The following is a 10926-nucleotide window of genomic DNA, read 5'->3' as shown; positions in this document are numbered from 1 at the left end:
GTGGAGGTGGAGTAGTTACTTAAAGAAGTGAGTCTACCTAAAGTGGAAAGTGGTAGAGCAGTATGTGGATTTAGTGGCTGGGTCTACGGACTTAATTTGAAATATCGGCTATTATACGGCGGAAGATTTGATATGACGGAAAGGAGTTGCTTGATATGAAGGAGATTACAACATAACTTTGAATTGGAGGATATTGTCGCACATTTAGTTGATGTCCACGAGGAGTGAATGGACTTGTGCAGCTGGTAAATGAGCACGGGCTCAGGTGCGTCATCTCCTGTGAGCAGAGCAGCGGTCGCGTAGTTGGCGAAGCCTCTGCAAAGAATCTTACTGGCTATCTGGTGAAGGGGTCGGCCATGTGAACATGGTTAACGATTCAAAGTATTCATAAATGGTGTTATAGAAAGATTTCAAGAACTTGGCGGGATGGTTGTGCTAGATCTATGTCAATATGAGATAAAGAATACTGGTGAATTCCAGAGATTGTATATCAGTGGCTTCAAGCTAAGTGGGAGAGTCCCACCGCCTATGATTGGGTTGCATGGTTAACTACTTGCGAGATTTCTGGTTTTAGCATATTGATGTGTTATTTCAGCTATGGGAAAGGAACAAAAGTGGTAATTCAAGTAAAAGAATTGTTAAATATGTGCTATGGTTAGCCTTATTGACTAATGTTCAGAATTGGGGAAGGATTCAGGAATTATGCCTTATATAGATGCGGGTTTCAAGGGAAGTGATTCTGCCGGGTGCTTCGCCGAGAGAGTATTCATGTGCTACAAGATTCATGGAGTTGATTATATTCGGGGTCAAGTCAGAGCGAGTGGCTCTCAACAACGGTCCTAGTGGATTCAAAGGGTAAGACGTGGTGCCTAATGATTTCGAGCCTATAGGTACGGTTAAGAATCAAGTTTGTATAGAAGCTTATTAGAAGAGGCCCAGAATGTTCTATGATGTTTTACTTGCAGCGTGGCATTTGGGAGGTATGAAATGGTTTGTGGGATTTGAGACAGCATGGTCTCGTGATTCAAGGTAATTCGGGATGAGTGCGGATGGAGTGTGTTATGTGTTGAATGGAGTTATTTTTATTTCTAAGGCAATCAAGGATAATCTGAAAGAAGATAGATTAGTTAGTGATAGTTGAACGGGCATATTGGTGGTAGTGATCAGTTCTTTCAGCGTAATCAAGTTATGTGAATGATTTGTGACGGTTCATGCGAGGCTTGTCGGTCGCCGTAATTGATGTTACTCAGAAGTATTCTAGTGTTATGGCCTGTTATGTGCAGGCAGATCCCGGAATGGCCATGGTGGCTTAGGGCACTACTTGGAGATTTGCATATTCTACGGTTATGAGAATTCACCTGAGTGTTGCTATTGTTCTCCTGAAGTGAGTTAAGTAAAAAGTTTTTACATGATGAAGTATTAATCTATTAGTGGTATGGAATTTGATGTGAGGATCAAGGTTGTAATTCGGCGATGACGAGGATGTCATGAGCTCGGATGAGTAGGAAAGAAGTTTAGATGTTTAAAGTAAGTTGGTATTGTCTTCAGCGTCACCTGAAATCGGTGTTTTGTGAAAAGGGCTTTGCATCCTGGCTAAGGATTCTTGATCGCTTTTCAGCGTTAGTGCGGACGGTGGTTTGGATGTATAGACTTGTTATCTGTTATGGAAGGTTGTGGGAGTGTGCCCCTTGGGAAGGTTGTATAAGTGTGGTGTGTAGTCACTTGATTGATTGAATAGTTAAACCAAGTATGAAGATTGTGGTGATGTCGTTAAATTGAGAATTAATGCTTGGAGGGCACTCGGTTTATTATGTTGTGGACTGTGGAGGATTACTCCAGTTATGATGGTTGTTCTTATGTGTTATGAGAAAAAGGGGAGTTATTATGGACCTTTCAAAGGTTATTAGCCTAGTTTAGTGCGATCAGAATTAGCTTGAGGTCTCTAGATGGATTTAAATGTGAATATGCGCCTTACATCAGGCTGAATGTGTTAATTTCAGCATAGCACTTCTTATGGAGGAGTATGCAGACATGGGGTGTTATTTCGTCGTCGGCTATTTCATATAATGTTATATTGTGCCGTGTGAGTTGTGAACGGCTCGATAATTTTCTTATGTATTGAGGTTCTGCGTAGCGATGGTGATATGTGAGCAGGATGGCACTTTAGCTTCAGAACATATATCGCACCTCAGTTGTGCTTGAGTTTTGTAGCTTATGGCACTATATGTCTCCCCAGGGATGGTATTATGCACTTAGCGTTCTTGTGACCGATATTTGGTATTTTGTTGTAATGAGCAATTTAGCTCGATGTATATCTCCTTATGTGAATTCTATGTGTAGATCGGGTAGCACGCCGCCATGGGTATGTTATTTGGATCGGGTTGCACGCCGCAACAGTGTGATGTTGAGTACAGTTTTCTATATGCTATTTTTTATGCCTTGTTTCCTATTTTCAAAGGAAAGTCCATATTAGTGCGTGAGTTGAGTAGTTCCTTCCAGAGTTCGTTTTCCTTTTGTCATGTTTGAGTTCATAGCCTATTGGCACATTGGGGCATCATATGAGACTTTTGATCATGTTCGGGGTGGCTTATTGCTTGAGCGGTTCGTACTGGGTGAGACGAGATCATTGGATTTAGGATTAGGGCAATCTTATTATATGAAGTATATTAAAAAGCTAAGACCATTATTTAGTTCAGAATGAGGTGATGGTTCTTGTCAGGAGTATAGACCCAATGATTTGTTGATTTGGTAGTTGGGTATGAATTTCTACACACCTCTTCCGTCTTGGCGGTATTGTAAGAGTTAGAGCAAGACCTATGTAGGTGATGAGGTGCGATGGGAGCATCAGATTCGTAAAATTTTGACTAATTGGATCAGAGAATGTTATTGTGGTCCTGTGAGTAAGGTGGTGCAAGGTGTGAATTCAGCTAAGGTATTCAGTCATGTTTCAGTGCTGTGGGTAATTATTGATACGGTGAGCGTATGTTGGAACAGGCCTGGCAGAGAATTCCAGCTGTATGAATTGGGTTCCAAGGCTTATTTTCTTAAGTGAAAAAAGATATCTTCATATTGATCGAGCTAGGGTGCCCAGCTAAGTTGTGGTAGCACGGGTAGGTGCTTGAGGTGTTAAACAATGATTTCGGCAACCCAACAAAGTTCTTAGCACGTTCGAGGACGAACGTATGTTTAAGTGGGAGAGAACGTAACGACCTGACTGACCGTTTTAAGCTCTAGCACACCATTCAGCAGTTTGAGGCCATGAGCAGCTTCATTTAAGGTATTATAACTTGTACGCATGGTCGGAATGAAATTTCGAGGAGTTCAGAGTTAATTTGGAAAGAGAATTCTCATTTCGGAAGCTTTAAGTTGAAAGAATTAGCTAAGATTGGATTTTTGAGTAAACGACCTCGAAATCAGGATTCGAAGGTACCAGCAGGTTCATATGATTATTTCGGACTTGGGAGTATGTCCGGATCGGGTTTTGGAAGAACCGGGAATGTTTTGGCGCCTATTGTGGAAGTTAGCATTCTGGAGGAATTTCATAAGTTTGGGTTGAAGTGCATTTCAGGGTTATCAATGTTCATTTCGGATTTCGAGTATGGGAATAGCTCCATATGGTGATTCTGGAGTTGGGAGCGTGATCAGAAGTGAATTCGGAGGTCTGTAGGTCATTTTGAAGTCATTTGGCTAAAGATAGAAATTTGAAGGTTTTTGAGACGTTTGACTGGAAGTGGACTTTTTGATATCGGGGTCGGAATCCAATTCTGGAAGTTGGAGTAGGTTCGTAATGTCAAATATGACTTGTGTGCAAAATTTGAGGTCAATCGGACGTGATTTGATAGGTTTCGCCATCGAATGTAGAAGTTTGAAATTCTAAAGTTCATTAAGATTGTATTGGAGGTTGATTCATGATTTTAGCATTGGGTGATATGATTTGGGGCCTCGAGCAAGCCCGTAATGTGTTTTGGGACTGGTTGGTATGATTGTTTGGGGTCCCGGGGGCCTCAGGTTAATTCCAGGTGGTTAACGGATCCAAAATGGAATTTTGGAAAGGGCTGAAGCTGCTGGTTGCTGATGTAACCACACCTGCGAGACTGTGATGACCCAAAAATGAAATTCTGCGTTCCGAGACCTTAAAAACCTCTTTTAGCATCACCTCGATTTGCGTGCACAGGCCAAGCGCTTATCCGGAAAGCCTAAATATGAAAATCTATGAAAAATGATAAATTTTGACTATAAAATGAGTTAATTTGACTTTGGTCAACATTTTAGGTAAACAGACCCGGACCCGTGATTTAACGGTCCTGGAGGGTTCGTAGGAAAATATGGGACTTGGGCGTGAGCCAGAATCAAATTCTGAGGTCCCAAGCCCGAGAAATGAATTTTTAAAGAAAATTATTTTTTGAATTTGTTTAAAGGAATTTGAAATGAAATCTGATTAGAACGTATTGGTATCGGGCCCATATTTTGGTTTTGGCACCCGATATAGGTCTTATATATTATTTAAGACAATCCTGTGAAATTTTGTGAGAAACGGATGTCATTTGACGTGATTCGGACCTAAATTGCAAAAATTGATGTTTAAAGGAGTTTTGAGAAATTTCATTGATCTTGAGGTTTAATTCGATGTTCATGATATTATTTTTGTGATTTGAGTACACGAATAAGTCCGTATGATGTTTTTGAGGTTGTGTGTATATTTGGTTTGGAGCCCCGAGGGCTCGGGTGAGTTTTGGATAGGCCATGGGGTGCATTTTGAACTTACAAATTGCAGGTTTTTATTGCTGGTGTTTCAGACCTGCAGGCGAGCCTTGAAATGCGAGCCTTGCATCGCAAATGCGAGAGGTGTCCTGGGCGTCCTTCTTCGCAAATGCGAAGTTTATGTCGCAAATGTGACGCCCGCCTAAATCTTCTATGATCGCAAATGCGAGGATCCCCTTCGCAAATGCGACGTATGGTGGGAAGGCTTGAAGTCGCAAATGCGACTATTTGTTCTCAAATGCGAAAAGCACAGATTTCCTAAGGGTTCGCAAATGCGAGCTTGCCTTTGCAATTCCCAAGTCAGCAGAGGTTGGGGTTCACAATTGCGAACCCCTGTTCGCAATTCCCACATCTGAGACCTGCAACTTTTATACTTAGACGATTTTAAACTCATATTTCACATCTTTTCAAAACACAAACTCCTTTGGACGATTTTCAAAGAACAACTCTTCTTCCAAATCGATTGTAAGTTAATTTTAACTCATTTCCTTCAATCATTAACATCTTTTAACATGATTTCAACTTAAAATCAATGATTTTCATGGGGGAAATTGGGTGTTTTAGATAGAACCAAAGTTTTTCAAAAATTGGGGATTTGTTCCTCGATTTGAGGTCCGATTTCAAAATAAATTATATATTTAGGTTTGTGGGGGAATGGGTAATCGGGTTTTGCTTCGAACCTTGGGTTTTGACCGTGTGGACCCGTGGGCGATTTTTGACTTTTTAGGCAAAAATTTGAGAAATTCATTTTCATGCATTCAAATTGATTCTCTTAGCGTTTATTGATGTAATTAAGTAATTTGTGACTAGATACGAGCGAATTGGCGGTGGAATCAAGGGTAAAGCTATAATTGAAACTTGTGTTAGGTTCGAGGCATCGAGGTAAGTGTTTGGTCTAACGTTAACTTGAGGGATTAGGAGTCGAGTCCTACTTGCTATGTGATAATTGGTGAGTACGACGTATAGGCATGGTGACGAGTATCTATACGTTGGAGTCAAGCATGCCTGTGAGTCTTGTATTGTGAATTTCATGACTTCGTTGTATTATCCATGATTTAGAGGTGATTTCTATTTGTTGTGAAAAGTTTGTGGAAGGAATTGTGACCTTTGAACATCAAGGAGCATTGGCTCAAGTTATATTACGAATTGTGAAAGTATGTGAGTTGATTGAAACCCTTTGGAGCTTTGGCTCAAGTGGTAAAGTGAGTTGTGAAGTAAAAGTGAGAAAGAGAAAGAAGTCATTAAATTGTTACCTTGCTGGGATATTGCTACTTTATTGGTTATCTCCCTTGCCGGGATGTTGATATTATTGATGTTTCTCCCTAGCCGGGACTTAATTGTTGAATTGTTGTTCCCTTGTCGGGATTCCTATAAATATTTTGTTTATTCCCTTACCCCATTGTTTGTGATTGTTGTTTGGGTGAGGAAGAGTGTAAAGCACAAAGGGTGATGTCGTGTATTATTTGTTTTGTTAGGAAAGAGTATAAAGCACGAAGGGTGATGCCGTGTACGATTGTGAGGAAAGAGTGTAAAGCACGAAGGGTGATGTCGTGCCGCATGATGTGCCGTTCTGTGCCAATTTTATTGATTATATGGTGAGGAAAGAGAGTAAAAGCACGAAGGATGATGTTAGGTACACTTTTACTTTATCATTGCTTTGGTGAGGACGAGAGTGAGAGCACGAAGGGTGATGCTGTACATTTGTTGATTTCTGATTCTTTGTTGATAATCCGAGTATGTTGTTTCTTTCATTACTTGATGTCTTTCTATTCGGAATTGTTATCTCCCCCACAGCATGGTCCCCCTCCCATATTGATTGGTTATTTCTTTACTTCTTTTCCGCTGTATATATTTGAACTGTACAGGTTTATTTGGTAGTCTGGTCCTAGCCTTGTCACTACTTTGCCGAGGTTAGGCTAGATACTTACCAACACATGGGGTCGGTTGTGCTGATACTACACTCTGCACTATGTGCATATCTCAGAGCAGCTTTTGGACTGTAGTGTGGAGGCTACCTTCAGTCCACGCGGAGATCCAAGGTAGACCTGTAGGCGTCCGCAGGCCCTGGCATCTCCCTCTATCCCTATTTTTCTGTTTCATTTTCCATATATTCCAGAACAATGTATTATTATTTATTTAGACTTTGTATGTAGTAAATATTAGACCGTTTGTGACACTGTGATACCAGGTTTTAGGTGGTTAAGACATAAGTATTTGTAATAGATGCAGATTTCAGACAGTTAATTGTTATCTTCCGCTTAATTATTTAAAGTTTCATTGTTTTCATGTTATCGCCTTATATTTCTTAAAAAGAAGTAATTTGATAATGAGGTAAGTAGTTAAGGATTGGCTTGCCTAGCTCTTATTAGTAGGCGCCATCACGACTCCCGAGGGTAGGAAATTCGGGTCGTGACAATTTGGTATCAGAGCTCTAGGTTACATGGGTCTCACAGTTCACAGACAAGCTTAGTAGAGTCTGAGGGATCGGTACAGAGAGGTCTGTATTTATCCTCCAGAGGCTACAGATTTAGGAACAACTTCACATTTATTCTCTCCTGTGGTGCGGCTTGGTTTCTCAATGCTAATTTAATTTCTACTCTATTCTTTTGCAGATGGCGAGAACACGAACTTCCTCATACACTGACCAGCAGCCGAGCCCCCAGTAGCAGCTCCCACAAGGGGTAGAGGGCAAGGCCGATGTCGTGCTAGAGGTTGGGGTAGGGGCAAAGCTCAGCCCCGAGTAGCAGCACTAACGGCGGAGCCTCAGGTTGACTTTGATGATGAGGTTCTGGCCCTAGCAGTTTCGGTGGGCCCAACTTAGGTCCCAGAGGGGTTTATTGCCACCCCAGTCTTCAGGATGCTCTGGTCCATCTAGTGGGCCTTATGGAGAGTGTCACCCGGGCATGCTTGCTTCCTGTAGCACCAGCCGTCTCTTAGGCTGGAGGAGGAGCCCAGACTCCTGCTACTCGCACTCCAAAGCAGATAGCTCCCTAGATTCAGACTCTAGTGGTTCAGCCAGTTGGAGCAGTTCAGCCGGGTATGGTAGCTCAGACCGGTAATGAAGCAGCTTTGTCTGCCGATGCTTTGTGAAGGCTGGATAGGTTCACCAAGATCTTCACTACTACTTTCAACGGTGCATCTACTGAGGATCCCCAGGATTATCTAGACAGCTGTCACGAGGTTCTCAGGAACATGGGGATAGTTGAGACCAATGGGGTTGATTTTGCCACTTTTCGCTTATCTAGATCCGCCAAGACTTGGTGGAGAGATTATTTCTTAGCTAGACCAGCCGGATCGCCAACCTTGACTTGGGACCAGTTTACGCAACTATTTCTGGAGAAGCTTCTCCCCATTACTCAAAGGGAGGCCTATCAGAGGCAGTTTGAGCGTCTCTAGCAGGGTTTTATGACTGTTACCTAGTATGAGACCAGATTCATCGACTTGGCTCGTCATGCTCTTATCATACTTCCCACCGAGAGAGAGAGAGGGTGAGGAGGTTCATTGATGGACTTATTCAGTTGATTTGTCTTCAGATGGCTAGGGAGGCTGGGAGTGAGATATCTTTCCAGGAGGCGGCCAATGTGTCCCGGAGAGTTGATATGGTTTTGTCGGATGGAGGTGGTCATAGGTTGGATAAGAGGCCCCGTCATTCAGGCCGATTTAGTGGTACGTCATCTGGAGGTAGAGATTCGTATGGTAGAGGCCATCCTCCTAGGCCTTTTCAGCCAGCACTCCAGGTTTCTCACGATACTTCAGGTGGCCGAGGTCCTTAGATGCAGTATTCTGATCAGTAGTCTTATAGCGCACCACCTGCTCCTATCAATGCACCGCCACTTCAAAGTTTTCGGGGCGGTCATTCAGGTCGTCAGGGCCAGCAGTCTCAGCAGTCGAGGGCTTGTTACACTTGTGGTGATATGGGTCACATCGCTAGGTTTTGCCCTCGAGCATCGGGTAGCTCTCAGCATCAGGGTTCTCGTGCCATAGTTCAGGAACCAGGTATTCCACAACCCACCCAGCTAGCTAGAGGTGGGGGTAGAGGTACTAGAGGTGGAGCTCAGGCCGCTAGAGGTGGAGGCCAGCCAGCAGCAGGCCATCCCAGAGATGTAGTTCAGGGTGGTAGGGCCCAGCCCCGATGTTATGCTCTTACAGCTAGGCCCAAGGCTAAGGCTTCAGATGTAGTTATTACAAGTATGGTTCTGGTTTGTGATAGAGATGCTTCAGTGTTATTTGATCCAAGGTCTATGTACTCGTATGTGTCATCTTATTTTGCACCGTATCTGGTTATGCCTAGTGATTCCTTGAGTGATCATGTTTATGTGTCTACATCGGTGGGTGATTCTATTGTGGTAGATCGAGTCCATCGTTCATGTATAGTTGTGATTGGGGGTCTTGAGACTCGTGTAGATTTGTTGCTTCTGGGCATGGTCGATCTCGATGTTATATTAGGGATGGACTGGTTATCACCTTACCACGCTATCTTGGACTATCATGCCAAGACTGTGACCTTAGCTTTACCGGGTTTGCCACGTTTGGAGTGGAGAGGGACTCTTGGTTATTCTACCCGTCGTATTATCTCTTATGTGAAGGCTCGATGCATGGTCGAGAAGAGGTGTTTGGCCTTTTTGGCATATGTTTGTGATTCTAGTGCCGAGGTTCCTTCTATTGATTTTGTGCCTGTTGTTCATGAGTTTCCGAAGGTTTTCCTTCAGACCTACCGGGTATGCAGCCCGACAAGGATATTGACTTTTGCATTGATCTGGCTCGGGGCACCCAGCCCATTTCTATCCCGCCATATCGTATGGACCCGCCGGAGTTGAAAGAGTTGAAGGAACAGTTGCAAGACTTGCTTGAGAAGGGTTTTATTAGACCCAGTGTTTCGCCTTGGGGTGCGCCGGTGTTGTCTATTAAGAAGAAGGACGGATCGATGAGGATATGTATTGATTACCGGCAATTGAACAAGTTTACAATCAAGAATAAGTATATGTTGCCAAAGATTGATGATTTGTTTGATCAGCTTCAGGGTGCTAAGGTATTTTCGAAGATTGACTTGAGATCTGGCTACCATCAGTTGAGGATTAGGGCATCCGATGTCCCTAAGACAGCCTTCCGAACTCGGTACGGGCATTACGAGTTCTTGGTTATGTCATTCGGGTTGACAGATGTCCCAGCAGCTTTTATGGATTTGATGAACCGAGTGTTCAGGCCGTATTTGGATTCGTTCATGATAGTCTTCATTGATGATATCTTGATTTATTCCCGCAGCCGGGAGGAGCATGAGCAGCATCTTAGAGTGGTTCTTTTGACCTTGAGAGATAGTTAGTTATATGCTAAGTTCTCGAAATGTGAGTTCTGGTTGAGTTCGGTTGCATTTCTGGGTCATATAGTATGAGCAGAGGGTATTCAGGTTGATCCGAAGAAGATTGAGGCGGTCAAGAACTGGCCTAGACCAGCATCAGCTACAGAGATTTGAAGTTTCATGGGATTGGTAGGCTACTATCGTCAGTTTGTGGAGGAGTTTTCATCTATCGCATCCCCGATGACCGGGTTGACCCAGAAGGGTGCCCAGTTTAGATGGTCGGACGAGTATGAGGCGGGGTTTCAGAAGCTCAAAACAGCCCTAATTACGGCACCTGTGTTGGTTTTGCCCACAGGATCAGGGCCTTATACAGTTTATTGTGATGCATCTCATACTGGGCTTGGTGCAGTGTTGATGCAGGATGGCAAGGTCATTGCATATGCTTCGCGGCAGTTGAAGATTCATGAGAAGAACTATACGGTTCACAATTTGTAGTTGGCAGCTATTGTTCATGCGTTGAAGATTTGGAGGCATTATCTGTATGGCGTGGCATGTGAGGTGTTCACAGATCACAAATGGAGTTGTTCAAGCAAATGGAGTTGAATTTGGGGCAGAGGAGGTGGTTGGAGTTGTTGAAAGATTAAGATATCACTATCTTATATCATCCGGGAAAGGCCAATGTGGTGGGCGATGCTTTGAGTAGGAAGTCAGCCAGTATGGGTAGTCATGCTTATATTCTAGTCAGTGAGAGACTGCTTGCTTTGGATGTTCAGGCTTTGGCCAATCAGTTCGTGAGGTTGGATGTTTCTGAGCCCAGCCGGGTGTTAGCTTGCACGGTTGCTCGTTCATTTTTGTTAGAGCGTATCCGT

The sequence above is a fragment of the Nicotiana sylvestris genome, chromosome 1 (assembly GCF_000393655.2).
Source record: "Nicotiana sylvestris chromosome 1, ASM39365v2, whole genome shotgun sequence".
NCBI classification, from domain to species: Eukaryota; Viridiplantae; Streptophyta; class Magnoliopsida; order Solanales; family Solanaceae; genus Nicotiana; species Nicotiana sylvestris.
This window is presented reverse-complemented; position numbering follows the sequence as displayed.